The sequence below is a fragment of the Crotalus tigris genome, unplaced genomic scaffold, assembly GCF_016545835.1.
Source record: "Crotalus tigris isolate CLP2741 ecotype Arizona unplaced genomic scaffold, ASM1654583v1 scf7180000017604.1628558, whole genome shotgun sequence".
Lineage (NCBI taxonomy): Eukaryota > Metazoa > Chordata > Lepidosauria > Squamata > Viperidae > Crotalus > Crotalus tigris.
Window position 1 is genome coordinate 239,910 of NW_024096507.1, and position 25,539 is coordinate 265,448.

The 25,539-nt window shown below is 39.8% G+C and overlaps 1 long non-coding RNA gene across 1 annotated transcript in view; it reads right to left on the minus strand.

Moving 5' to 3' along the window:
- Positions 1 to 1,805: 1,805 nt before the first annotated feature.
- Positions 1,806 to 25,539, minus strand: part of LOC120297271 — a 35,346-nt gene continuing 11,612 nt past the window's right edge. Inside the window, exons 2-3 of the long non-coding RNA XR_005553754.1 lie at positions 11,428 to 11,510; positions 1,806 to 4,273 (exon numbers count right to left, since the gene is read on the minus strand). This is a non-coding gene — a long non-coding RNA (uncharacterized LOC120297271). The remainder of the gene's footprint in view (positions 4,274 to 11,427; positions 11,511 to 25,539) is intronic.

Sequence of the window (25,539 nt, forward strand, 5' to 3'; positions counted from 1 at the left end):
TGTACAAAAATGCATCTAACTCTTACTCTAAGATTAACCTTTATCTACACATTATTTCCAAATATTCATTTTCCCAGTTTCTTGCAAAAAGTCCAAAAATGGTTTCCAAGTAGAAATAAAATTTGTCAGTCTTTTCTTTCTTTAAGGCTGTGTCAATCTCATCATCTTTCCAATTCTACCAGCTTCACCATCCATTCTTCCATTGTAGGTATTTGTTAGTCCTTCCATATCTGAGCATATTAAAGTCTTGCTGTCATTATCATGTATAAAAACAAAGTTCTCTAAAATGTCTCTATTTGTTTGTCTATTATGTGTGAAAGAAATGCCTGTGGTTTCAATTATAAATTTACTTTTAAAATCTGCATCAAAATATATACTTGATCACAATATTTTCTAGCTTTGTTACATGCCCACCAAAGATGAAAAAAAACCAGTTTGATTACTTTTCCAACAAATATTTGAAATTTCCTTATTTATATCTTTGACAATTTATCCTGTGTCATGTACCAACTGTACATCATTTTATAAAAATTGCCTTTGATTATATTCAATATAAACTTCAGCCATTTCTTCCACATATTCTCTGGCATACTATTTCCAACTAAATGTTATACCCAATTTTTCCCCATTTTATCATACAACCTTTAACTTGTTCATCCATAATTCAATAAAAGTTTATACATCTTAGCAATAATATGATAATCATTTCTACAAAACTCTACATCAGATTCAGGTTTACCTTTTTCAAATTGATAGTTATTCTTATCCAGCTTAAATCTTTTGATAAGCTGAGCTTAAGGAAATAATGGCATGTAAAACCTTCACCTCCAAGTTTTCTGTTGTTTTAAATTAAAGTCTCCTTGAGAAAAATACACTAAGCATAAGTTAATCATTTCTTTTTAGCTATCATTTGTCTTCTAAAGAAGGCTTCTTGGGGTGACAACCATAAAGGGATTTGAGGAGAGAAATTAGCCGTAAGTCTATTCCAAATTCTTAATATAGTGCATCTATTAAAATGATTTTTAAAATCTACATTTGCCTTGACTTTGCCATAGCACAAATAGCTGTGCCATCTAAATCTTAAATCATTTCCTTCCAATAGCAAACTGGATTTTTATTTCTGATTGTTTTAAATATGCCCACCAGCTCCTTACTTTAGAATTCTGGAGAGAGGTGTAAAATAGAAAGGAACAGTAAGGATTGAACCATCTGCCACATAGCAGAAACAATGCTGCTTAGAAAAAATAAAAAGCCAACATAAAATTTAAAAGGCTACAAGAATCAGAGAGAAAAAACGAAGTGTCCTTTGCAACAGAAGAAAAAATTCCAGATACCAAGGGACAATTTTTTTATGCAATGTTCATTTACTACCAAAATTTAAAAGAAATACTAGAATACAATAACATAAATTTGAACTTGATTGTTTGCAGTAGCAATATTCAGCTACTGAATTATGGGTCTTCCCCAAGAGACACAACTAACTCTATTCCTGTCAGTAAAGTTTGATGCTTTTATGCTAATCAAAATTACTTTAGATTGAGGATAATGTTAGGAAAAAATGTCTTTGGTGTCCAATGGAATATTGTTTCCTAGTAGATTGAATAAAACACTGGGCTGGATCTGGATTAAATTATCTGAAGCTTGCTGAAGTCAGAAACCTCTCTGATTTTGGAGTCTAGACTTAAGTGCTTATATTTGCATACATGCTAATTGTGATTAACTGACATAATTAGGATCATGTTATAAAGAACTACACAGTTTGGCATTGTACATTTGCTTCCATTATGTTTAATTTGTCCATTTTTTCAGAGTATACATAACATTTGAAAATACAATACATATTCCTGAAAAGTATTCAGGAAATCCAGGTAGAGAAAGATACAATAGCTAGAGTTTTGTGAAGCGTATGCTTTGTAAATTACCATATATCAGTCATGGAATAAGGTTGGTGATGACGTCCGTTCCTTCTCATTGGTGCTGCTGGAAACTGCTCTCCCATAAACATGATGCTGAGTTGAACATAGACAAACCGCCATCAGACTCCTGCAACAAGCCTGTCAATTCCTGTCACAATCAATGGATTAACAGCCACATATATTGTCGTGGCAGGACTCTGAAATGGCATTCATTGATTTCCCCCCCCCCCAAAAGACTCTGCATTTCTGGGAAAAGGCAAAGGAGAAGGAGAATTGAACCAGGTTGACACTTCCTGAAACAATTCAAGGTGCCAGTTTTCACTTTGCTAATTCTTGGGATCAGGATATTCAAAGTACTTATATCATATAAACCCCTATATAATAATTAATTGTATGGTGTATATTTGACCAGTAAGAAAATTTGAATAATCAGTGCCACAAACAGTTCCATTGAGAAGTAGCATTCCAACAATACATTATCTTTTTCAGAGTGCTGTGCTATTTGTTTTCATTTTGACAAGTGATAAATTCTGCTATATATCCACATGCTTTTAATATTGTACAATTTGCTTTCTAATTTAAATGCTATTCTCACATTTTATTGTATGGTTTTAGCAGCTCTGTTTTTTATTTTTATTTTTAAAAATGTTAATAGATTTCATGGATATTTTATTGTGTATCAGTCCACATATCTATTATGCACAAAATGGAAACAAATAAAGTTGTTTTCTTATATCAACAATTTAGAAACATTCTCCTACATTGGAAAAGTGTAAGTAGGAAACACTAGAATTATCACAGGAAGCTGTTCCTTTAAGAAGACCTGAAGTGGTTGGCTTATTGAATCAGATCATTCAGTATTAAGTTTAGTATTGCTGATACCAAGTGGCAGGTACTGTCTATGATTTCAGACCCATGTCATTGAGAGCTGACAACAATTGAATTGCAGATCCTTGGCATGCAAAGCATCTACTTTCCGTTCAATTTCCCTTCAAAAACATTGCTAATTCTGTTATATTTTGGCTATCTATTAAACTTAAAAAATGTAGTCTTTACTCTGTGGTCTTACATATGTAATGTTATTCAGACCCCCTCTGGTTCTTCTGCAATTAGTTCAAGGCATTTAAACTGTCTTTTGAATGTAATTTCAATGCTGTTTCTTAAAATACTACTTATGAATTACATTTCTTCCGCAAATGCATCTAGCACCTGAGATCCTAAAATATTTTGAGTAAAATGGAATGCTGGTGTATTAAATTAATGTCAACAAATCCAGCCATTTATTAACAAGGAATTGTTTATAGTCTGTTGGGGAATGAATATTTAATGAAAATCATAATGGTGTGCTGAACATAAGAGCGAAATTATGATCCTGAGATAGTCATGAGTGTTGGGTCATGTCTTTCATTGTCTTCCTTCTTTAGCTTTGTCTCAAAGGCATCCAATCTTTTAATATAAATTTATACAACTACATATAACATTTTAAATATTCATCTCATCCTCATCCCTTTTTTGATGCAGCTTCATTGTGAGCTGAGAATAGTTTCATACAAATGCCTGGCGGAGTTTCATAACTATTTTAGCTTTCATTCTTATGATAAAAAGGGAAAAGTGGCATTGAGTTAATCCATTCTTGAGAATACCTTAAAATTATAATGAGGACAAGTGGAACAAAATATATTCATTCTCACGGTTTCTCTCCTGATTTCACCAGAACAGTAAATGGTAAAATATATTAATTCTTTATAATAAAAATGTAATGAGGACAGAACATGGTGCAAAATTACTTAATTGCTAAAACAGAGACAGCAAAAGAAATCTGTACAAAAGAAGGAATAATGTCAATTGAGAGTAAATTCTTGAACTCCTATAATTATCACCAACGTGCTTAACTAGGCCAGTAATAAACATACGATTTAGTACGTTCTGTGAATACTGGACTGTCTTGTGAGTTAATAGTTCTATGTATTATGCACACAAATTGGATAATTTGAGAAAGAGGCTAAGCATGTTATGTAACTAATCGCAATATTTGGCATCTGAGTGTAACAAAGCAACATCGGTGAGAAAGTTACAATATTTAGAGTTCTTCAGATAAAAGAGTAAGGTATTTGGGGAAATGCTAGAGGAAATACTGTAGAATATTTAGCATGATGTAAACTAGGTTGATAGAAGAAGGTTCTCCACATTATGATCCACCTCCAAATTATTTGTCTTTCAGAAATTTCAAAATAATCATATTTGCCAAGGATTTTGGAAACTGAAATGTACATATCCGGAGAGCCTCAGGCTGAGGCTGTGCTTGGTCCATATTCAGCTAATAAAACTGAATGGTGAAATATCCTTCTAGAACTCCTCTATAATAAAAATAATTGGTGGGTGATTTATTTGAATTTCTCTAAGGAAAAGAATTTCTTTAAAGCATAGACTATTCACAAAACAATGGTAGTATCAACACTGCTGAAAATTCCCAATGGGTGGAGTTTCCTTAATATATTTTCCTTGAGATTCAGTGGAAGTGTGAGGAGCCAATGAGGCTATTGAATGCAGGAGAGATGAAAGTAAAAGAGGCAAATAGACAAGAGGCTCCCAGTTAGTTTTTGATCTTTTGTAACTTAACAAAGATAAGAACACCATATTTCATCTGAGTTTCTGCAAAATTCTCCTTTATTTTGAAAGAATTTGTAAACAACTTCAAAGTCAATAAAAAACCAACAGGGAGAAATATTTATAATTCTCTTTTCTGCCTTTCATAAGTTTGTTTTATCAAATAGTATTTTAAGATAACAGAATGGTTCCTATGTGGAATTACTCATTTTTTAAATTTATGCTGACTGCACATTCTTGGAGTTGTAGTACCAACATATCTGAAGGGTTTTAATTTGAGGAAGGATATCTTACATCAGCAAACAAAGTACTATGATCAAGGATAAAATGCTCTTTCCAATATTAATGGAAAATTTATAAACAATTTACTAGGCAAGTTGTACATAGAAATGTCCACTGTAATCCATGGGAATTTCAAAAGAATTAATAAAAAATGTAGTATAAGTAACATAAAGAAATGCATGAAAATATAGAATAGTAAGTATTGGGACGCAGATATCCCATCTTTGGAAACCATAAGAAACAAATAAATAAAATGCATGTAAGACTCAGTAGGTTTAAAGCATGTGCAAAACTTATTTCATCTTTCTAAAAGTCGCTGAAGATAGCACCTTCACCCCCTAACATTTGTTTGGCAATACTCCAGTTGCCCCCTTTATGGATTACTGCCTTGTCGTGGCGAAGGGGCTTGCGTAACTCAATGAAGCTATAAGCTATGCCGTGCAGGGCCACCCAAGACGGACAGGTTATAGCAGAGAGTTCTGACAAAATGTGATCCGCTGGAGAAGGAAATGGCAAACCACTCCAGTATCTTTGCCATGAAAACCCCATGGACAGTACTAAAAGGAAAAAAGATATGACACTGGAAGATGAGCCCCTCAGGTTGGAAGGTGTCCAATATGCTACTGGGGAAGAGCAGAGGGCTAGTACTAGTAGCGCCAGGAAGAATGAAGCGACTGGGCCAAAGCCGAAAGGACGCTCAGCTGTGGATATATCTGGTGGTGAAAGGAAAGTCCGATGCTGTAAAGATCTTTTCTCCATAGGAACCTGGAATGTAAGATCCATGAATCAAGGCAAGCTAGACGTAGTCAAAAAAGAGATGACAAGACTGAACATCGACATCTTAGGAATCAGCAAACTAAAATGGACAGGAATGGGTGAATTTAACTCAGATGACCATCAGGTATACTACTGTGGGCAAGAATCCCTCGAAGAAATGGAGTAGCCTTCATAGTCAATAAAAGAATAGGAAAAGCAATACTGGGATACAATCCCCAAAATGACAGAATGATCGCAATTCGAATCCAAGGCAAACCATTCAATATCACAGTAGTCCAAATCTATGCCCCAACCACTGGTGCTGAAGAGGATGAAATTGACCGGTTCTATGAAGCCCTACAGCACCTTATAGAATTAACACCAAAAAATGATGTCCTTATCATCATGGGGGATTGGAATGCTAAGGTAGTAAGCCAAAAGATAACCGGAATAACAGGCAAGTTTGGCCTTGGAGTACAAAATGAAGCAGGGCACAGGCTAATAGAATTTTGTCAAGAGAATACGATGGTCATAACAAACACTCTTTTCCAACAACCCAAGAGACGGCTCTACACATGGACATCACCAGACGGTCAACATAGAAATCAGATTGACTATGTGCTCTGCAGCCAAAGATGGAGAAGCTCTATACAGTCAGTAAAACAAGACCAGGAGCTGACTGTGGCTCAGATCATGAGCTTCTCGTTGCAAAATTTAGGCTTAAATTGAAAAAAGTAGGGAAAAGCACTAGGCCACTCAGGTATGAACTAAATCATATTCCTAATGAATATACAGTATAGGTGACAAATAGATTTAAGGAATTAGATCTGATAGACAGAGTGCCTGAAGAACTATGGATGGAAGTTTGCAACATTGTACAAGAGGTAGCAACTAAACCATCCCAAAGAAAAAGAAATGCAAGAAAGCAAAATGGCTGTCTGAGGAAGCTTTGCAAATAGCTGAGGAAAGAAGGGAAGCAAAAGGCAAAGGAGAAAGAGAAAGATACCCCCAATTGAATGCAGAATTCCAGAGAGTAGCTAGAAGAGATAAGAATGCCTTCTTAAATGAACAGTGCAAAGAAATCGAAGAAAACAACAGAATAGGGAGGACCAGAGATCTCTTCAAGAAAATTGGAGATATGAAGGGAATGTTTCATGCAAAAATGGGCATGATAAAGGACCAAAATGGCAGAGACCTAACAGAGGCAGAAGAGATTAAGAAGAGATGGCAAAACTACACAGAAGAACTATACAAGAATGAGCTTAACATCCCAGATAACCACAATGAAATGGTCATTGACCTCGAACCAGACATCCTAGAATGTGAAGTGAAATGGGCCTTAGAAAATCTGAGCAACAACAAAGCTAGTGGAGGTGACAGTATTCCAGCTGAGCTATTCAACATCTTAAAAGACGATGCAGTAAAAGTGCTACACTCAATTTGCCAGCAAATTTGGAAAACTCAACATGGCCACAGGATTGGAAAAGGTCAGTTTACATTCCAATTCCAAAGAAAGGCAATGCCAAAGAATGTTCAAACTATCGCACCATTGCACTCATTTCACATGCTAGTAAAGTTATGCTTAAAATCCTACAAGCTAGACTCCAGCAGTATGTGGATCGAGAACTACCATAAGTACAGGCAGGATTTCGAAGAGGCAGAGGAACTAGAGATCAAATTGCCAACATACGCTGGATCATGGAGAAAGTTAGGGAGTTCCAGAAAAACACCTACTTCTGCTTCATTGACTATGCTAAAGCCTTTGACTGTGTGGATCACAACAAATTGTGGCAAGTTCTTAAAGAGATGGGAATACCAGACCATCTTATTTGTCTCTTGAGAAACCTATATGCGGGTCAAGAAGCAACAGTGAGAACTGGACATGGAACCACTGATTGGTTCAAAATTGGAAAAGGAGTCCGGCAAGGCTGTATCCTGTCGCCCTGCCTATTTAACTTATATGCAGAGCACATCATGAGAAAGGCAGGGCTAGATGAATCAAAAGTTGGAATTAAGATTGCCGGGAGAAATATCAACAACCTAAGATATGCAGATGATACCACTCTAATGGCAGAAAGTGAAGAGGAACTAAAGAGCCTCTTGATGCGGGTGAAGAAGGAGAGTGCAAAAGTGGCTTGAAACTCAACATTAAGAAAACCAAAATCATGGCATCCGGCCCTCTCAATTCCTGGCAAATAGATGGGGAAGAAATGGAGGTAGTGACAGATTTTATTTTCTGGGCTCCAAGATCACCTCAGATGGGGACTGCAGCCAAGAAATTAAAAGACGCTTGCTCCTGGGGAGGAAAGCTATGGCAAATCTAGACAGCATACTAAAAAGCAGAGACATCACCCTGCCAACCAAAGTGCGTATAGTCCAGGCCATGGTTTTCCCAGTTGCAATGTATGGCTGTGAAAGTTGGACCATAAGAAAGGCTGAACGCAAAAGAATTGAGGCCTTTGAACTATGGTGCTGGAGACGACTCCTGCGAGTCCCTTGGACTGCAAGGCGTTCAAACCGGTCAGTCCTAGAAGAGATCAACCCCGACTGCTCTTTAGAAGGCCAGATCCTGTAGTTGAAACTCAAATACTTTGGCCACCTAATGAGAAGGAAGGACTCACTGGAGAAGGGCCTAATGCTGGGAAAGATTGAGGGCAATAGAAGAATGGGACGACAGAGAATGAGATGGCTGGATGGAGTCACTGAAGCAGTAGGTGTGAATTTAAATGGACTCCAGAAGATGGTAGAGGACAGAAGACCTGGAGGAACATTGTCCATGGGGTCGCGATGGGTCGGACACGACTTCGCAACTAACAACAACAACTCCAGTTGCAATCAACTCATAATCACCCAGGGTACTCTAAGTATGGTAGCAGTGTAGTTTGAACGGAATTAATTTTCTCTTCTTGACAGTTGTTAGTGTAATTCATTCCCTTGTTTTTAATTGCTGCGTCAAATTGCTTTGTGGAATACTTCTTGTCTCATCCCAAGAGAAATCCAGAGAATGTACCTTGTCTGGAGTAATTTGTACACTTAACATACATCACACACACACACACACACACACACACACACACAGAGAGAGAGAGAGAGAGAGAGAGAGAGAGAGAGAGAGAGTTTTAAAAGGTTAACCTTATTAACCACATAAATATCTATGTATCCTATGAATATAAAACCAGAGGGACAGATGCAAGGTGTGATGTGAACAGGTGTAACCTGATAGAGTTTCAGACCTTTGATGTTACACCCTTGTTTGGCCTTTTATACAAACAGATTTATAACAATTTAACTAGATATAATTGTAAGCCTTCTTCTCCACAATCTGTTGGGGTCCCTACTGAATTACGTAAATAATAAATGGCAGGCCCAGCTCCAGACCTAACAGTGCTGACTTTATACAAATTAATTAAGTAGTTAAAATTAAAAGGGGGGAAATGCTACAGTTTAATTAAACTTTTGGCATTTAACTGTTTACTGGAGGTAGAAAGCAAAGAGACCAGAATTCTATCACTGCTTGCATTGCAAATTCTTTGAAGCATATATTTTACAATTTCCCATGTTAGTTTTCCCAGGTTTGCCAAAGGCGTTTTCCTGCCTATCAATATACATATCTGGTTCTCATGACCCTAGCTTAATAACGATTTCTATGGCTTTACTGGAAAGCCCATCCCTCTTTGACATGGGTTTCCCAGATCCAGAAATCATCTGATTTGACTGTTTCCTCTTCAGTTAGCTCCTTGGTTTCAATCAGTTCCTTGGTTCCAGAAATAACCTGATCCATCTTTTGTCACTGCAGATTGAGTGTGTTTTTACTGGGAAGAAACATGATTTCTAAATTTTTTTAAAAGGGGGTATATTTTTTAAAAGATCTGAAAAAGCAACTGGGACTCAGTCACTGCAATTTTATTCCTTATTCCTTAGCTAGGATTTCGCTGCAGGAACTCAAAAATGGTCTCAGACCAGGAAATTGCAAGTCATTGCCAGGCTGTAGTTCTGGATCTCTGAGGAGAGATGATGCACATTGGTTATTTGTGGAAAATGAGAAGGGAGAGAGGAATGAAATATTTATTACAAAGATCTCTTTGAATCCTCTCCTACCATCTCCACAGTGACCACAGTGACTCTCAACTTAGCTTACAACACTTAGTCTGAGTCCAGCATGACATATTTTTATCTTTCTATTTTTTAGACAGTTTTGATGATCAGACCACTACAGTAATGTTTTAAAAGCTCCCAATAATCCCTAGAGGATGCAGCTTGAATGAGAGCAGTTCTATATTCCCTATCTTCAATTTTTCCATTGCTTGCATGCCTTGTTCTATTATAGTTGGCTTTTCAGAAGTTTTAGAGAAATTACGGAGAGTGGGAAAGAAAGAGAGAGAGAGAGAGAGAGAGAGAGAGAGAGAGAGAGAGAGAGAGAGAGAGAGAGAGAGAGAGAGAGAGAGAGAGAGAGAGAGAGAGAGAGAGATGCTGAAGATCAATGACCAATCATAAGTCTACATCAAATTCCAACTTTTGTGTTTCTTTCTCTCTAGAAGTGTGTAGTATTCCTTTTCATTTTAGTTAAATGTATTGCTTGTGTAATTTAGATGGGGGAATTTCAGCTTCATGGAAGAATGAATATAAGTATTTCATAGATGTTTCCATTTACAGATTGTCCTAAGTTACTGTAGGTTGGAATAAAAAATGGTTTCACAACAAGTAGAAGGTAGCTTATGCTATAGAAATTTAAAATGAGTCATTAATCTTTAGTAAAACAAAACCCTTGCAAACAGACTGAGATAAAAATGCTACAAGAACATAATTATCAGATTGTCACAATGCAATTTACACTGACTTTAGGAAAATAACATAATATTTCATTTGAACTTAAATAGTAAATGTATCGATGTCATCACTATCAAGAGTTTGTGTTACAATTGTGGCAGAGTATCAATGCAATACAGAAACGAATAAATCTGTGGGAAAGGTGCCCCTTAAAAAAAGCACAGTCAAGTTATTGAATCCACTTGCCATAACTTCTGAAAACTGAGACTACCTGCGACAGTTGATGACATAAATGGCCTAGTTTATGCTGGAGAAATATCCCTTCTCAAACACCTTGGTCTACAAGGGGAAATAATTGTCCCTGAGCTGTCTTCTATGGGAAAAAAGCAGCTCAAGATCATTTTAAAAACCAGGGGAAAGGGTATGTGATATAATATTTCTTGCAAGCCAGTACTGTCCAATTATTAATTGAACTATGGAAGGGAATCCAATGAGGATGTTATGGCATCAGCAGTTACTTTAATTCAAATTATTATGAATAATTGTATGCATTTATATTACTGTAAAAAGTTATCCAATTTTGGAAGGCAAGACTGGTTTAGTAAATAACTATCTTAGTTAAGGGGAGGGGGAGGGAAGCTGAAGAGGATTTCACCTGCTACATGTTTTTGAAATTTCCACTGGTGTACTTCTTTAGCCTTTAAATTTAATTCATCTGTGGAGCAAATAGCCTTTGGACACTTTATTTAGTTGCTATTTACATTAGAGAATAATTGGTTCTTGTCTTCCTGCTCTTTGTGCAGTGTCAGGAATAAAACTAATAGCCATTCTTTTAAATTCTAGTGGCTTTGGATTTTCCTCTGGAATAAAAGAGGATGAAGACCCAGAGAGACAAATTCACATTACATTACATTAAGAAGCCATTTCATGTTGTTCTTGTCATAGGCAGAACTCAAACTTAAGAAGACTGGGGGATGGAAAAGAACCCAAAGGAAAAGAGAGGTAGTGCAAAGATAGGAAGAGAAGATAGGAATCAGATGAATAGCAGAGAGTCTGGAGAATTCCAAAAAGTATTATAGGGTTAGAAGAGGATACTTACCCATTTGAAAAGAGTCCATTGCTTAGTGAAAGAATCCATATAACATGTCCATGGCAGATGGCCAGTCAGTGTTTGGATGCATCCTACAAAGGGGAATAAGCCAGCTACTTAGATAATTGGTTTTACTGTCACAATGCCCTTAGTCATAGAAAACCTAGTTCCATCATAACCTACTTTATTGAAATCTGTATTTACAATTCAATTCATGGTGCTGATTATCACCTTTAAAGCTTGTCATGGTAGGGACCAAATTATCCGAAGCACAATCTCACTTCAAAGGGATTGCCCCGCCCCACTCATACCAGCAGAAGAATCCTTCTCCAAACCCCATTGGTCAAGGAATTTTGGTTAGTGGGGTCAAGGAGAAGAGTCTTCTCTGCCATGGCCCCCATGCTCTGGAACACCTCGGCTCCTGAGGTGAGATCCACCTCCAGCTTTCTGACCTTCCAAAAGAGCCTTAAAATCTAGCCCAGTTATCTTGGGACCCCCAACAAGAGTGCACTATGTTGGAGGTGGTTGAGTGACTGAGAGACAAAAGTCCACCCCTCTACCATCCACACTTTTACTTTTAGCCTTCTATTTAATTGTTAACATTATTGTTTTTATATCTATGCTTTTATACTGTTGCCCAGAGTCACTCAAGATAATGAGATCTGTGGCAATACATCATAAACCCTTTATTCTATATCCCACACTGTAACATATAGAAAGCAGTCTTTGATCTTTTTTTCTGTGACATCCCTATAGATATTTGAAGAGTTCTATCATATTGTCATCCCTGCTTCCTTTTTCTTCTGAAAGCTAAGTGAACCATTTTCTCAATCTTGCTTTGGAAGAATGAGTTACCAGTTTCTGGATAACCTTTATAGCAAGCCCCTTGATGGATAAGGGGAGCTAACTCTGATGCGAGGCATGCTCCAAATTAAGGCCATTTAAAAATAATAGGTCGAGCCCCTCTTTGCTTGTAAAGCAGTGCTTTTCTCATCTGTGTGTTTGTGTGTAATTTTCTTTCCAGAGGATAAGAAGGAAAAAAAAAACCCAAAGTGAAGAAACTGATGAGTGGGAAGACTCACCCTTTCAGAAAAAGAAACTCAAAGGTGTAATTTATCCATCAGAAAGTAATTGAGGTAGAACTGAAGGAGGAACATGAAGATACTTTAAATGTAGTCTTGGTCTGATATAAATAGGAATGGAGCATAGTAGTATTAGCAAAGAAAGTCCACACAGAGATTCTGCATCAGGGTGAAAGCAGCTCTGCATCCCTGTGTTCCACTGTGTCAGCTGTACTGGACAACTAAAGTGATCTGCTCACAGTTCTATACTGCCAAACTGAGATTTTTTTTACTGTTGTTTTAGACATTAGAATTTTAGTCAATTGGTACTTTGACCTGGAACAAAAAAAACTCCTTACTCCCACATCATACAAAAAAGAAATAAAATACATTTACTGACACCTGCTGGAGAGATCATGAACAAAAGTCTAGATGGCACATCTACATCTGCTTTGACACCTTCTCCAATGAAGGTTCCTCTTTACTAGCATTATTTGTCTGGTCATTTGCAGCACACACACACACACAGTCATGACAGGAAGCTTCCTTTGCAAGCCATGAAAGTAAAATGACAATTGTGAAACCAAGAATTTCTCTTTGTACCTGGAACTATTAACTTATAGTGCTGCAGTTGGATTAACTCATGGGGAAGTAGTTCTAGTATTTAGTCATTTTGTTTATATGCTAAGTACACTCGACTGTATATTAAACTCAAAGCTGCTGTGCTGAGAAAGTAAAAAATATTCAAAAAATAATGCAAAACAATTAGCCAGGAAAATATTAGAATGTTCTGACAAGCCTTGGCTGAAATAGCTTCTTACAGTTTCTGTTAAATGTTTTGGGACCTTTGTCTATCAGATCTTTCCCAAGGATGTAGGATAGGTAAACACACTATTCTAAAATGTACACTGTTTCAAATAAGGCAGACTTTTTTGTAACTGGTGAGTTGAGATTTTATCCCTTCCTATTGTGTTCAAGTGTTTTTCCAATCTTTTGAGATGGAAACAAATACATCACCCATTGATTGAGAGCCTTACTATTTTTTCCCCTGTATTTACTCAATCTCTATTTTGCTATTTTCCTTAGTAACCTCTCTATCTGTAGCTACCGCAATGAGAATTATCCTTGGATGTTTGGGATTGCACCTAAGGCACCTATTGGTACTATCTTTGCTTTCTTTTTGTCATAGTTATTCTATTTCTATTTTTTTTATTTATATCCCATCTTTATTGTTTTTACAAATAACTCAAGGCAGTGAACATATTCAACATATTTCTTCCTCCTATTTTCCTCACAAGAGCAATACTGTGAGGTGGGCTGGACTGAGAGTGACAGTGAGCACAAAGTCACCCAGCTGGCTTCATGGCTGAGATGGGACTTGAACTCATAGTTTCTGGCTTTCTAACCTGACACTTTAACTACGTATTTGCAGGTCTTTGTATTTTGTGATGTTCTTCAGTTCTTTCTCTTCTATTTTGGTGTCTCAGGTATTGTAATGTCCACTAACTAGATTTTTTTTTTTTTGGGTCTTTCTTACTGAAAATTGTTAAGTCTGGGGTATTATATGGCAGGTACTTGTTATCATTATTATTATTGTAAAATAGTATTACACTTATATGCTGTCCATCTCATTGTCTAGTGACCCTGGGCAGATTACAACATATTAAAAGCATAAACTGATTAATAATAATTTAATCATAATTTAATAAACATAACATAATTAAATAATCTGAGTCAGGGAACCCTCAATTCTTTTTGTAACACAAACACAAGAAATCTAATCTTTAAACTTTTTAAAATGATCTTCGTAATAAATGAGTGAACCCGCAGTAGGCAAAGTAGTGCTTACAGATGCCAAGATTCTACACTGTAACTCATTTTGGGCTTATCAGACTCCCTGTCCTACCATTTTTTTTTCAAAAGTTCTTTCAAATAAAACCACTGCATGCTTATGTTTTATTTTAAAAGAAGCTGGCATGCTGTAAAACAGAATTACCTCTAGCATAATATTTAGCTACAGGGATGCTCTGAGCCCCAAAAATGTTCCCATTTATATGGGTAGAGATCATTCTAGCATTCAACTTTTATTAAATGGATGTCTTATGACAGTGCTCACCCTTACAGCCATTTTTAATAGGCAAATCTTCTGTGGTACTGTTTCTGGGAGTGAGCCCACTATATGCCTTCAAATGTTCTCCAAAGACAGAATGAGTCATAGCTGAATTCAGCAATAGCCATATCAATTATACCAGGTTGTCCAAGCTTTATTGGAAACTGACTTGTTGTAGACAAAAATCCTACAAAAAGAACTACAGTGGTACCTTAGTACTCATCGTTAATTGGTTTTGGGAAGTGTGATGAGTTCCAAAAATGATGAGTACTAAACAAATTTTTCCCATAAAAAGTAATGGATTACAGAGTTACCCCCAACAGTTGGGTCCTACTGGTTGACTATTTCCCCAATGGTCTTGTGGTAAAACCCATTAGAAAACTTTTCTCCTCCCTTCCAGTCTTGCAATTTTGTCTACACATGTCAATATAGGGTAGTTTGCCTGCCCTGTTCCAACTGAGAAAGGCTGATGGTTGTAGCTAGTGATAGAAGAGTCGTGCATCCACTATGACAGACAGCTGCCTGATTACAGGTAGGCCTCAATGACAATTGAGCCCAACATTTTATTGCTAAGCAAGACAATTAAGTGAGTTTTGCCCCATTTTATGACCTTTCGTGCCACATTTGTTAAGTGAATCACTGCAGTTGTTTAGTTAGTGACACTGTTGTTAAGTGAATCTGGCTTCCCCATTGATTTTGCTTGTCAGAAGGTCACAAAAGGGGATCACATGACCCTGGGAGATGCAACTGCCATAAACATGAGTCAGTTGCCAAACATTTTAATTCTGATTGTGTGACCATGGGGATGGTGCAGTCATAAGAGTGAAAAACAGTCATATGTCACTTTTTTCAGTCCCATTGTAATTTCAAACAATTACTAAATGAGCTGTTGTAAGTCGAGGAATAAATGTACCCTTGCATGATTTTGCCCAGCTTTTTCTCTTGTGTTAAACGGAGGCTTGTTCATTTCTTTCAATCGGGGGAAAAGAAGGGAACGAAACACACATTAGGATAGAATCTACAGAATCGGGGATTTGTTACTATGACCAATCCTGAGGCAAGTGGCAAGCATAATGAATTTAGATATTGATTTACATATAGTTAATAAAGAGGTTCATAATTGTCTAAAATGCACGTTTGTTGTCATAAATAAATTCTTTATTGGGATTTTAGTTTTGTTTTTTGTTTTCATCCCACATTCCATGAGCCTACTTCCACATTAAACCTGCATTCCTTCTCAACCTTTTCTACAATTTTCATTTTGAGAATAACTTTTGCCAGTCAATTTAGAGATACAGGCTTACTAGAAAAGACGTATTATGTGAAATAATCTGTTCAAAAATGAATACTTAAATACACACTGAAATAGAAATGATCACGGAGATATTTTGTCTGACATCCGAGAGTAATTCAGAAATGGGACAGGGAGGAGTTGTGAATGAACCTATTCAGATCTGACACAGATTTTGAAAACAGTGTTTTGCATTTGGAGACGGAATGCAGTGGCTCATTTTGTGATGCAGAGAAACAGGCTTTGTAGAGACTTTGCTTTTCACTTTGATTAGGGATGTCAGAAGAGGCCAGAGATCAGGTCCAGCCTTCTCCGACGTTGTCCTTTTTCTCTCTCTCCATGAGTGGATGCAGAGTACAGGTATTGCCTACACTTGACTGGCCCTTGAAATCTTTTAGAAAGAATCCCCAGACTGATAGCTGGGAACTCAATGTGAAAATAATTAGTACTGTCAAGCAATTAGACAGGAACAAAGGAGAGGGCAATTTTGATTTCGGTGCCCAAATTATGGAACAGCTTCTGGGCAGAGGTGTGTTTAGCCTTTGTTGCCCATTTCAGGCATTTCAATATGTATTATGATTATAGTGGGCATTTTTAATTAAGGCAATTTGGGATTTGTTGTTTTATTGCTTCTGCCTTATTTTAATTACTAGTTCTGTTATTGTATTTTATACTTTCTGGTTTTATGTTCCCACATTTTGTTGTTTGAGTTCCCTTGCTCTGCCCTCTAGAGAAAGACTAGATAGAAATTATAATTAAATTTTCAAAAGATGTTTTTATTTTATTTATTTTTTTTAACCTCAGGAGCACCTTTGGATTCAGTTGATTCTCAGTTAAATTGAGATATTCGAGTAGATTTCAGGGATCTGAGTCAAAGCAGGATTCTTCTGAAGCAGATCTAATGTGAAGTAACAAATAGGGGCTATTCTAGAATTCAATACTTTTTATTTTTTCAATGAGATCTGATCCAATATTATTTATGGTTTTAGACCAGTATTCTGCATAAAACGAAACATATGATGAAACCAAAATATTTAAAGGATTACTATATATCTTATTGCCTCATAATTTAGAAACAATTATCAAACTAAATTATACTTAATTTTCCTTCCAGTGGTCATAATTGAACAACTGAACCTTTTGGGACGTTTCTAAGGATTTATTGACTAATAGGAAAAATGTGTTCCATTGAACAGCTGAGCAATTTATAGCTCTGTTCCACAGAGCAGCTGAGCAAAGGACAGATGATATTAATTCAGAGCAACAGAAATGTACAATAGACAGTTCAACATCAACAGTGATATTGATTCAATGACACCCTTCATGCAGGGACAGAGTCAATCCTAGAATGAACCTTTCAATCTGATGAAATGAGCTAGAGCTCATGAAAGTTTATGTCTTTACTACCAGGTTCCTTCCAATTTTTTGCTAGCTTATGTAGGCTCAATGGCTCTCTTCATATAGTGTCTTCAATGAATCTCTGTGGGTCGGGCAGTGGGGCAGTGCTACTCAATCTTAGCAACGTTAAAATATGTAGACCAACTTCCAGAATTCCCCAGCTACCATGCAGTGAGGCATTAGCTCAGAATGTTGCTGAATGCTGCATTGTAAGTCTTTATACCTTTTTTGGTCAGTTGACCTGGAACTAGAAGATACTGTTTGTTCTCACAGCATACACATATACAAGGATTCACAGATACAATCTGTGAGATAAACAGAATTGTATACATAATGTCCCACAATACTTTGTACCACAGAAAAGAATAGAGAATTGCCTTTGGCCACTGTTGGAAAAAGGGTTAGAATGAAGGATTTGGATATGGATGACACAAAGCTGGAGGGAATTCCTGACACTTTGGAAGATAGACACAAGATTCAGAAGGATTTTGACAGACTTGAGCATTGGCCCCTATCCAACAAGATGCAGTTCAGTGGTGAGAAAAGTAAGGTCCTGCACTTAGACAGAAAAAAAATCAAATGCACAGGATAGGCAGTACCTGGCTCAACAGTAATACCTATGAGAGGGATCAACATGCCCTATTGGATCTCTGAGTCAGTAGTGTGTTGCAGCTGCCAAAAAAGCTAATGCAGTCCTAAGCTGTATCAACAGAGGGATAGGATCAAGATCACAAGAAGTGATAATACTACTTTATACTGCACAGGTGAGGCCAAGCTTGGAATACTGCATCCAGTTCTGGTCACCATGACCCCTGTTGAGTCCGTGGCGGGAAACAGACACGAGAAGCAGCTGGAGTTCTCAGTTTCTTTTATTCAGCGTTCAGCTTACAGGAAGATGGCTTCAGCTTCGCCAAAACGCCTCGCAGCCTCTTATATAGGCAACTCCCGGGTAAATGGGTTACTTTTCCCGCGCCAGCACCCGCGCATGCGCACGGCGCTGGCGACAGCCTGTCTGGTCCCGGGCAGCTTTGCACCTGCCCGGGACTGCCTGCAAACGCCCGAGCCGTTTGCAAGGCTCGGGACATAACACCCCTTTCCCCCGGGCTAAAACTACTACCAACATACAACATTTATTTTATACGACAATTTGCTCCCCAGTGCTCCCACTGTTTACTGGCTTTTGCCTTGCCAGCAATGTTATGTAATCTTCTAGGTACTTAGGAGATTTCTTTGCTCTCTGTGACCTTCTTAGCTCTGGGTTACTGGCATAAGTCCCCTGACTGGAGGGAGGCGTGAGCCTGTTCTCTCTATTGTGCCCTGGTGTCTTCCAAGGACTGTGCCCCGATGCCTGGCCTGCTTGCTTGCCCACCGGGCTCATCAGGCCAGGGCTTCTGTTGCTTTGTGACCTGGTTGTCCTACCTAGCTGTAGACCCTCAGGCCCCTTGAAGTGATAGCCACTGCTGGGCGTCTCTGTAGAACCTCCTAGGTCAGTCCAAGACCTGTCAGGAGGCTGTCCATTCCCTGAACCCCATTCTGTGCTCGGGCTCGTGTGGGTTTCTGTACTTTCCCAAAACTCAGGTGTTCCCTGATTTGTGCTAGGGGTGTTGTAGTCGGGACTTGGCTCCTCGACTAGCTCTGTGTATGTTTGACCCCCTGTAGGATTTGGGGTAAGGTCAGGCCAACCTTGGGAATTTTGTGCCAGCTCTCTTGCGGGAAATGATTTGTTGGGATGCCCCTGGGTATCCTCCGTTACTGGAGTGCTGTGTGATGTGTGTGGAAAGTGAGTATGCCCCCGGGGTGACTCCCTGGCTGGAGTAGGCGTGAGTGCCTGTTGTGTGGGTAAGCTCCATGACTTCCTTTTCGGAGCAATTGCGGAATCTTGGGATGGGCCGTTTGTGGCTCCCTCAGTGGAGATGGGCAGTAGCTCTTGCCCTTCCCTTTGCTCCAAAGGGTCCCCCTCCCCCCCTGGAAAAGACCCAGGAGTCTCATCAGAAAAGTCCCGCCTAGAGCGGAGTTGGTCGATGTGCCGACGCAGGACATGACCGTTGTCCAGGGCTACCTCGTAGGAGAGAGGACCTGTGACCCTGGAAACAGAAGCGGGGACCCATGTATGACCAGGCCCGTAATTGCGAGCCCAAACCGGGGCACCCACAAGTAGTTGTCTAGGTGCCCTAGGATGTGAGGTAGATGAAGGCAGTCTGTCCGGATGCAACCGGTCAAGTCTAGTAGTAAGTTGGCGCCCCCAACGAAGTTCAGCTGGACTTCTCCCTGTAGAAGTGGACGGTGTGGTGCGATAAGAAAGGAGAAAGTCAGCCAACCTGTGATGCCAGTCCCCGTAGGTGAGTCTCTTCAAGGCGTCCTTTGCGATGCGCACCATGCGTTCAGCCATACCGTTGGTGGACGGGTGAAAAGGCGCAGACGTGGCATGACGAATCAGGTTTGCCTGTAAGAAAGCTTGGAATTCGGAGGAGGTGAATTGAGGGCCGTTGTCGGACACAATGACATCTGGCAGCCCGTGTGCAGCAAAAATCCCCCTCAGTACCTGAATAGTCTTTGCAGTGGTGGTGGATGAGACAGGCACAACCTCAAGCCATTTTGAATGGCTGTCAACAAGGACCAAGAAGAACTGGCCCTGAAAGGGCCCAGCGTAGTCAATGTGCACCCTAGACCATGGGGACTGTGTTTCCTCCCATCTATGCACAGGAGCTTGGGGCATCTCTGGGCGAGATCGTTGGCACAGGTGGCATGCGTGTACCTTAGCCTCAATATCTTTATCTAAACCAGGCCACCACAAGTGGCTTCGTGCAAGAGCCTTCATACGAACAATGCCAGGATGACCCTCGTGGAGGGATTCTAAGACCCTAGTCCTCATTGAGGTGGGAATGACAACTCTGTTTCCCCAAAGCAGACAACCCTGAGAAAGGGACAATTCGTTCCTTTTGGACCAGAAACTCTGAAACTCAGGACTAGGGCAGTGCTCAGGCCACCCGGACAGGACCCAGGAGCGGACACGTGAAAGTGTGTGATCTGTACCTGTTTCAGCGGTAACATCCCTGGCACTAAGAGGGAGCTCGGGCAAGGCTTGGATTGATAGAATGTTGACAGCTGGCGCGGGGTCAGCTTCTACTACTGGCAGAGGCAACCTACTGAGGCCATCAGCATGGCCCATTTCTTTCCCAGGCTTGTGGAGTAATGAAAAATCATATGCAGACAAAAAAATAGACCACCTAAGCATTCTAGGGGAAATGATGTGGGGAGTCTGCTTACGTGTGGTAAACAGTCCCAGCAGAGGCTTATGGTCAGTGAAGACCGTGAAATGCCTGCCATATAGAAAATCGTGGAATTTTTTAATTCCAGCAACAACAGCCAGAGCCTCCCTGTCTATCTGAGCGTAGTTGCGCTCGGCAGAAGACAGTGTTCTGGAGTAGTATGCAATAGGAACCTGAGTTCCATCAGACCTGAGGTGACTCAGGACAGCTCCAACCCCGTAGGGGGACGCATCACAAGCGATGCACACAGGAAGAGACTCGTTGAAATGTGCAAGAACACTGTTAGAAGTGAGCAAGGCCTTGACTTCTTTAAAGCAAGCCTCATGTGCTTGTGACCACAGCCACACAGCTTGTTTGTCTAGTAGCCTGTGAAGAGGCTCAGCTACACTAGCTTTATGTGGAAGAAAAGAATTGTAGAAATTCAGGAGGCCTAAGAAGGCCTGAAGTTCGGCCTTAGACTTTGGCCTGGGTGCTTCTAAAATAGCAGTTAGTTTGGATTCAGCAGGATGAATCCCAGCAGCATCAATTTTGAATCCCAGAAATTCAGTAGAAGGCACCCCAATCTTGCATTTGTCTTTTCTGAGCTTGAGGCCTGATTTCCTGAATCTTAACAGGACAGCCCTAAGCCTTTCAGCTAGAATGTGTGTGGAGTCTCCTGCAATCAAGACATCGTCAAGTAGGGGCAGACCCCTGGTATACCTCGTAGTGTGTTTTCCATTACGCTTTGGAAAATCCCAGGAGCGACATTCACTCCAAACTGTAGCCTTTTTACCTTAAAGGCTCCCCTGTGGGTCACAATAGTCTGAGCTATAGCAGCAGCAGCATCAACAGGCAGCTGTTGATACACTTGAGCTAGGTCAAGCTTTGCAAAAACGCGCCCCCCCCTTGAGGGAGGCCAGAATATGACTGACCACAGGAACAGGATAGGCATGTTGCTGCAATGCCTTATTGAGTGTGCATTTGTAATCAGCACAAATGCGAATGTCCCCATTTGCCTTTAGAGGCGTGACAATGGGGGTCTCCCACGGGCTGGAATCAACAGGTTCTAGGATTCCCTGTTGGATTAGTTTGTCTAATTCAGTGTCAATCTTACTTTTTAAAGCAAAAGGGACCCTTCTTGCTTTAATCCTAATGGGAGTGACAGTGGGGTCTAGCTTTAAGGACACAGGTGGTCCTTTGAATGTGCCCAGCTGGGGGCTGAAAACATCTGCAAATTCTTTGCAGACTTCCTGTAGGTCGAGTGTTTGTAAGCTGTTGAGTCCTGTGACGTGTATCCCCAGGGCCTCAAACCAATCGAGTCCTATGAGACTCGTTCGTTCACCCCCTACTACTAATAAGTCTAGTGGACCTTCAAAACTCTTGTATTGCACGTTAAGGGTGGCCTCCCCCTTAACACACACTCTTGAGTTCTGAAAATCTGTTAATACAATATCAGAAGGCCTTAACTTGGCCTTAGTCCCACTACTGGAACAAATCTTCCTAAATGTATGCAATGAAATGATGGAAAGGGCAGACCCTGTGTCTAGTTCCATAGATAATGGAACCCCTTGTAGCTTCACGTTGAGTGACAGCTTTTTCTTCATGGGCTTGTGTGTGCCTGTCCTACAGATGCTTCTTCGCGAAGCGCAAAAACCTACCCTATTCTGGCTGGGGAGTCTGGTACCCTTCAGGCGTTCTTCTTGGGGTTGTGCCTTTCGTCGGGCCAGACACACAGCTGCAATGTGCCCTTGTTTGCCGCATGCCCGGCAGGTAGCGGAGCGGAACTTGCAGTCGGTTCTCCTGTGGCGACCTCCACAGCCGATGCACTTGAGCGGAGCCGAAGAGCTTCCCTTCTGGTTCTCTTCCTTCGCGGGGTGTAGACGGTCGACTTCCTCGTCCGGATCCTCCTCGGAGTTTCGTCGGACGTCTTCCTGGTGCACGGACGCACCCTCTGCACTGCTTCTGATCGGCCGCATGTTCTTGACGGCGCCGCTTGCTGCTTCTTCTGCGGTGACTTCCCTTAAGGCGTCTTGGAAGGATAATTCTTCCTTAGCGAAAAGTCTCTATTGTAACTCTCGATGCCTTAACCTGCACACGAATCGGTCCCTCAGTCGTTCCTCGAGGTCCTTGAACTCGCAGGGCTTGGCGGCCTTCCGTAACGCGGCGATGTATTCCTTGGCTGACTCACCGGACCGTTGATCCCTCTGTTCGAAGGTGTGGCGCCATGAGATAACGGACACCTTGGGGTGGAAGTGCTCCTTCAGCAGCTTCTTCAGGTCTGCGTAGCTTACAGACTCTACTGGATCAGGTGCTGCAAGGTTTTCTGCGATTTCGAAGGCGTCTTGGCCGCAAACGCAAAGCAGGGTGGCAGCCTTCAAGCTATCTTCCCTCACTTGGTTTGCCTTGAAGTAGTTCTCCATTCTGGATACGTAGGACTCCCACCGCTCTGGATGTGAGACGTCGAATTCCGAAAGCCTTCCGATTTTCGCCATCTTCGGATCTTCAGGAGACGGGTCTATCAGCCAGCCTACCCCCGAATGCGCACCGGATTGGCGGGCAGCTGCCGAGTCGACGCCGTTCCTCTTCCGCCGCTCAGGACTCCTTGGGTAAGCTTACACTTCTTCCTTTCCAGGTAGTGCAAGGCATCCCATCCTCGTCGCCAGTGTTGAGTCCGTGGCGGGAAACAGACACGAGAAGCAGCTGGAGTTCTCAGTTTCTTTTATTCAGCGTTCAGCTTACAGGAAGATGGCTTCAGCTTCGCCCAAACGCCTCGCAGCCTCTTATATAGGCAACTCCCGGGTAAATGGGTTACTTTTCCCGCGCCAGCACCCGCGCATGCGCACGGCGCTGGCGACAGCCTGTCTGGTCCCGGGCAGCTTTGCACCTGCCCGGGACTGCCTGCAAACGCCCGAGCCGTTTGCAAGGCTCGGGACATAACAACCCCCCCCCCAAAAAAATCCTGACCTGAGGCCCTAGAAAGAGTGCATAAAAAACAATAAAGATGATAAGGGGTCTGGAGGCTAACCTATATGACGAATGGCTAAGGTAACTAAGTATGTTTAGTTTAATGAAGAAAAGGCCTAGTAAGTCTTCCTTACTTTAAGGGCTGACACGGAAGAGGGTATCAAGAAGCAGAGGAATATCCCACCTGGAAACAGGAGGAATTCCCTTCCAGTGAGAATGATTAATCAGTGGAACAAGCTGCCTCCGGGAGTTTTGGGTGCTCCATTGCTGAAGGTTTTCAAGAAAAGATTGGACAATCATTTGTCCAGCATGGTATAAAGACTCCTTCCTTGAACTGGGATTGGACTAGAAGACCTGCAAGGTCCCTGCAAGGTCCCATGACTGGAATTCTTGTTTGAATTTGGTTAGGCTTCTACAGTGAACATATATATATATATATATATATATATATATATATATATATATATATATATATATATATATATAGTCAATTTTTTTTTCATTGCCAGGTATTTGTCAGTTTTAGTCTCCCAATTCTATATGGACAGCAAGGCTTCTCTTTTCCAGTATTGTGTCAGACTGATTCTTGCTGCTGTTACCATATAGCTTAATAAATTATGATGCCTTTCATCAGTGCTTTTTTTGTAAAAAAAGAAAAAAAAAGGTGCCGGAACTCACACACATCATATAACCTGCCTTGCCTACCCTACAAGGTTTATCTTTGTAGTTGAAAAAAAAACCCTTCAATTTTTAGTGTATCTAAAAGACTAGGATTTTGTTCAAGGTAAATGCGGGGCACTTTGAAAAGCAAATGAAGATAGGAAGGACAACAATAGGACAAGAACCCAACTCTGGAAAATCTGTCGAAAAAAGGTGCTGGAATTCTGTTCTGGTGCATTTTATGACAAAAAAAGCCCTGCCTTTCATTTAGAGTCTCTGAGATCATACCTAATAAAAATATTTGTGTTTGGATTTGAAGTTTATTTTTGAATTAATTTATTTTCAAATGTAATTTTTCATTGCAGTGATCCATGAAGCCATGGGAAGTTGTGTAGATCAACCCAAATAAAAATATTATTGCCAAAACCAAAACAAAATGAAATAAAATAAAATAAAATAAAATGACAGTCAGTATAATTATCTGTAGTTACATAATTTCAATCTTCAAGGGGTTGTTTCAAATTCAAGGGATTAATTTTTTCATCAGATTTTATCCAATTTTATCAAGAAATTTAAAACATATCCATAGTTTTATTTTAAAATATAAACATTTAAGCACATCTAGATTATCCTCTACAGTTTTCTCTCTTATATTATGGAAATTTCATCTCCTAATAAGATGCCATTATTGCTGAAAATACTGTTTATGAATAGCATAAAATTACAATGTTTTGTAAGATTCAGATTGTTGGAGTGAGACTTGGATTCATACTTTCAGTTAACAGCTTTTTAATCAGTCTGAGGAAAGTTTCCAAATTGCCAAATTGGGATCCAAATTGGTGTTGGGTTGTTTGTTTGGTACATAGAATATTCCAAAACAATTAGAAGGTAGAAAATGCATATTTCTAGCAAACAAAGATTTATCTACAATGCAAATTCCCATGCACAATAACACATAATAAAGTAGCATGTTATCCCTAGTATTGATTAATTACAATCTAACATAACTAAATTGTATCTAAAAACCAACATTTTATCTTCCAGCATGCATTTTCTATTAAAAGCCCAACAGAGACTTGGAAAATAAACTAAAGTGCTCAGAATACTTAACCCACATTTAATGCATACTATTGATTAAAATCTTCCCCAACTGTTTAGCTAAAATGTTAACTGATTAACATACCAATTAAGAAACAATTCAAACTTTAAATCTTGAAAGTAACCTTTTAACACTTGAAGAACATATCTTTATTTATTACAGGCAGCTTAAGGAGTTTACAAGATTCCCCTCCTATTAAATTCTCGGAATATTTTGATAAAATTTGAACTATATATGTATAACTATATTGTAATGATTCTCATCTGTATTTAGACAAGGGAATATGTAAC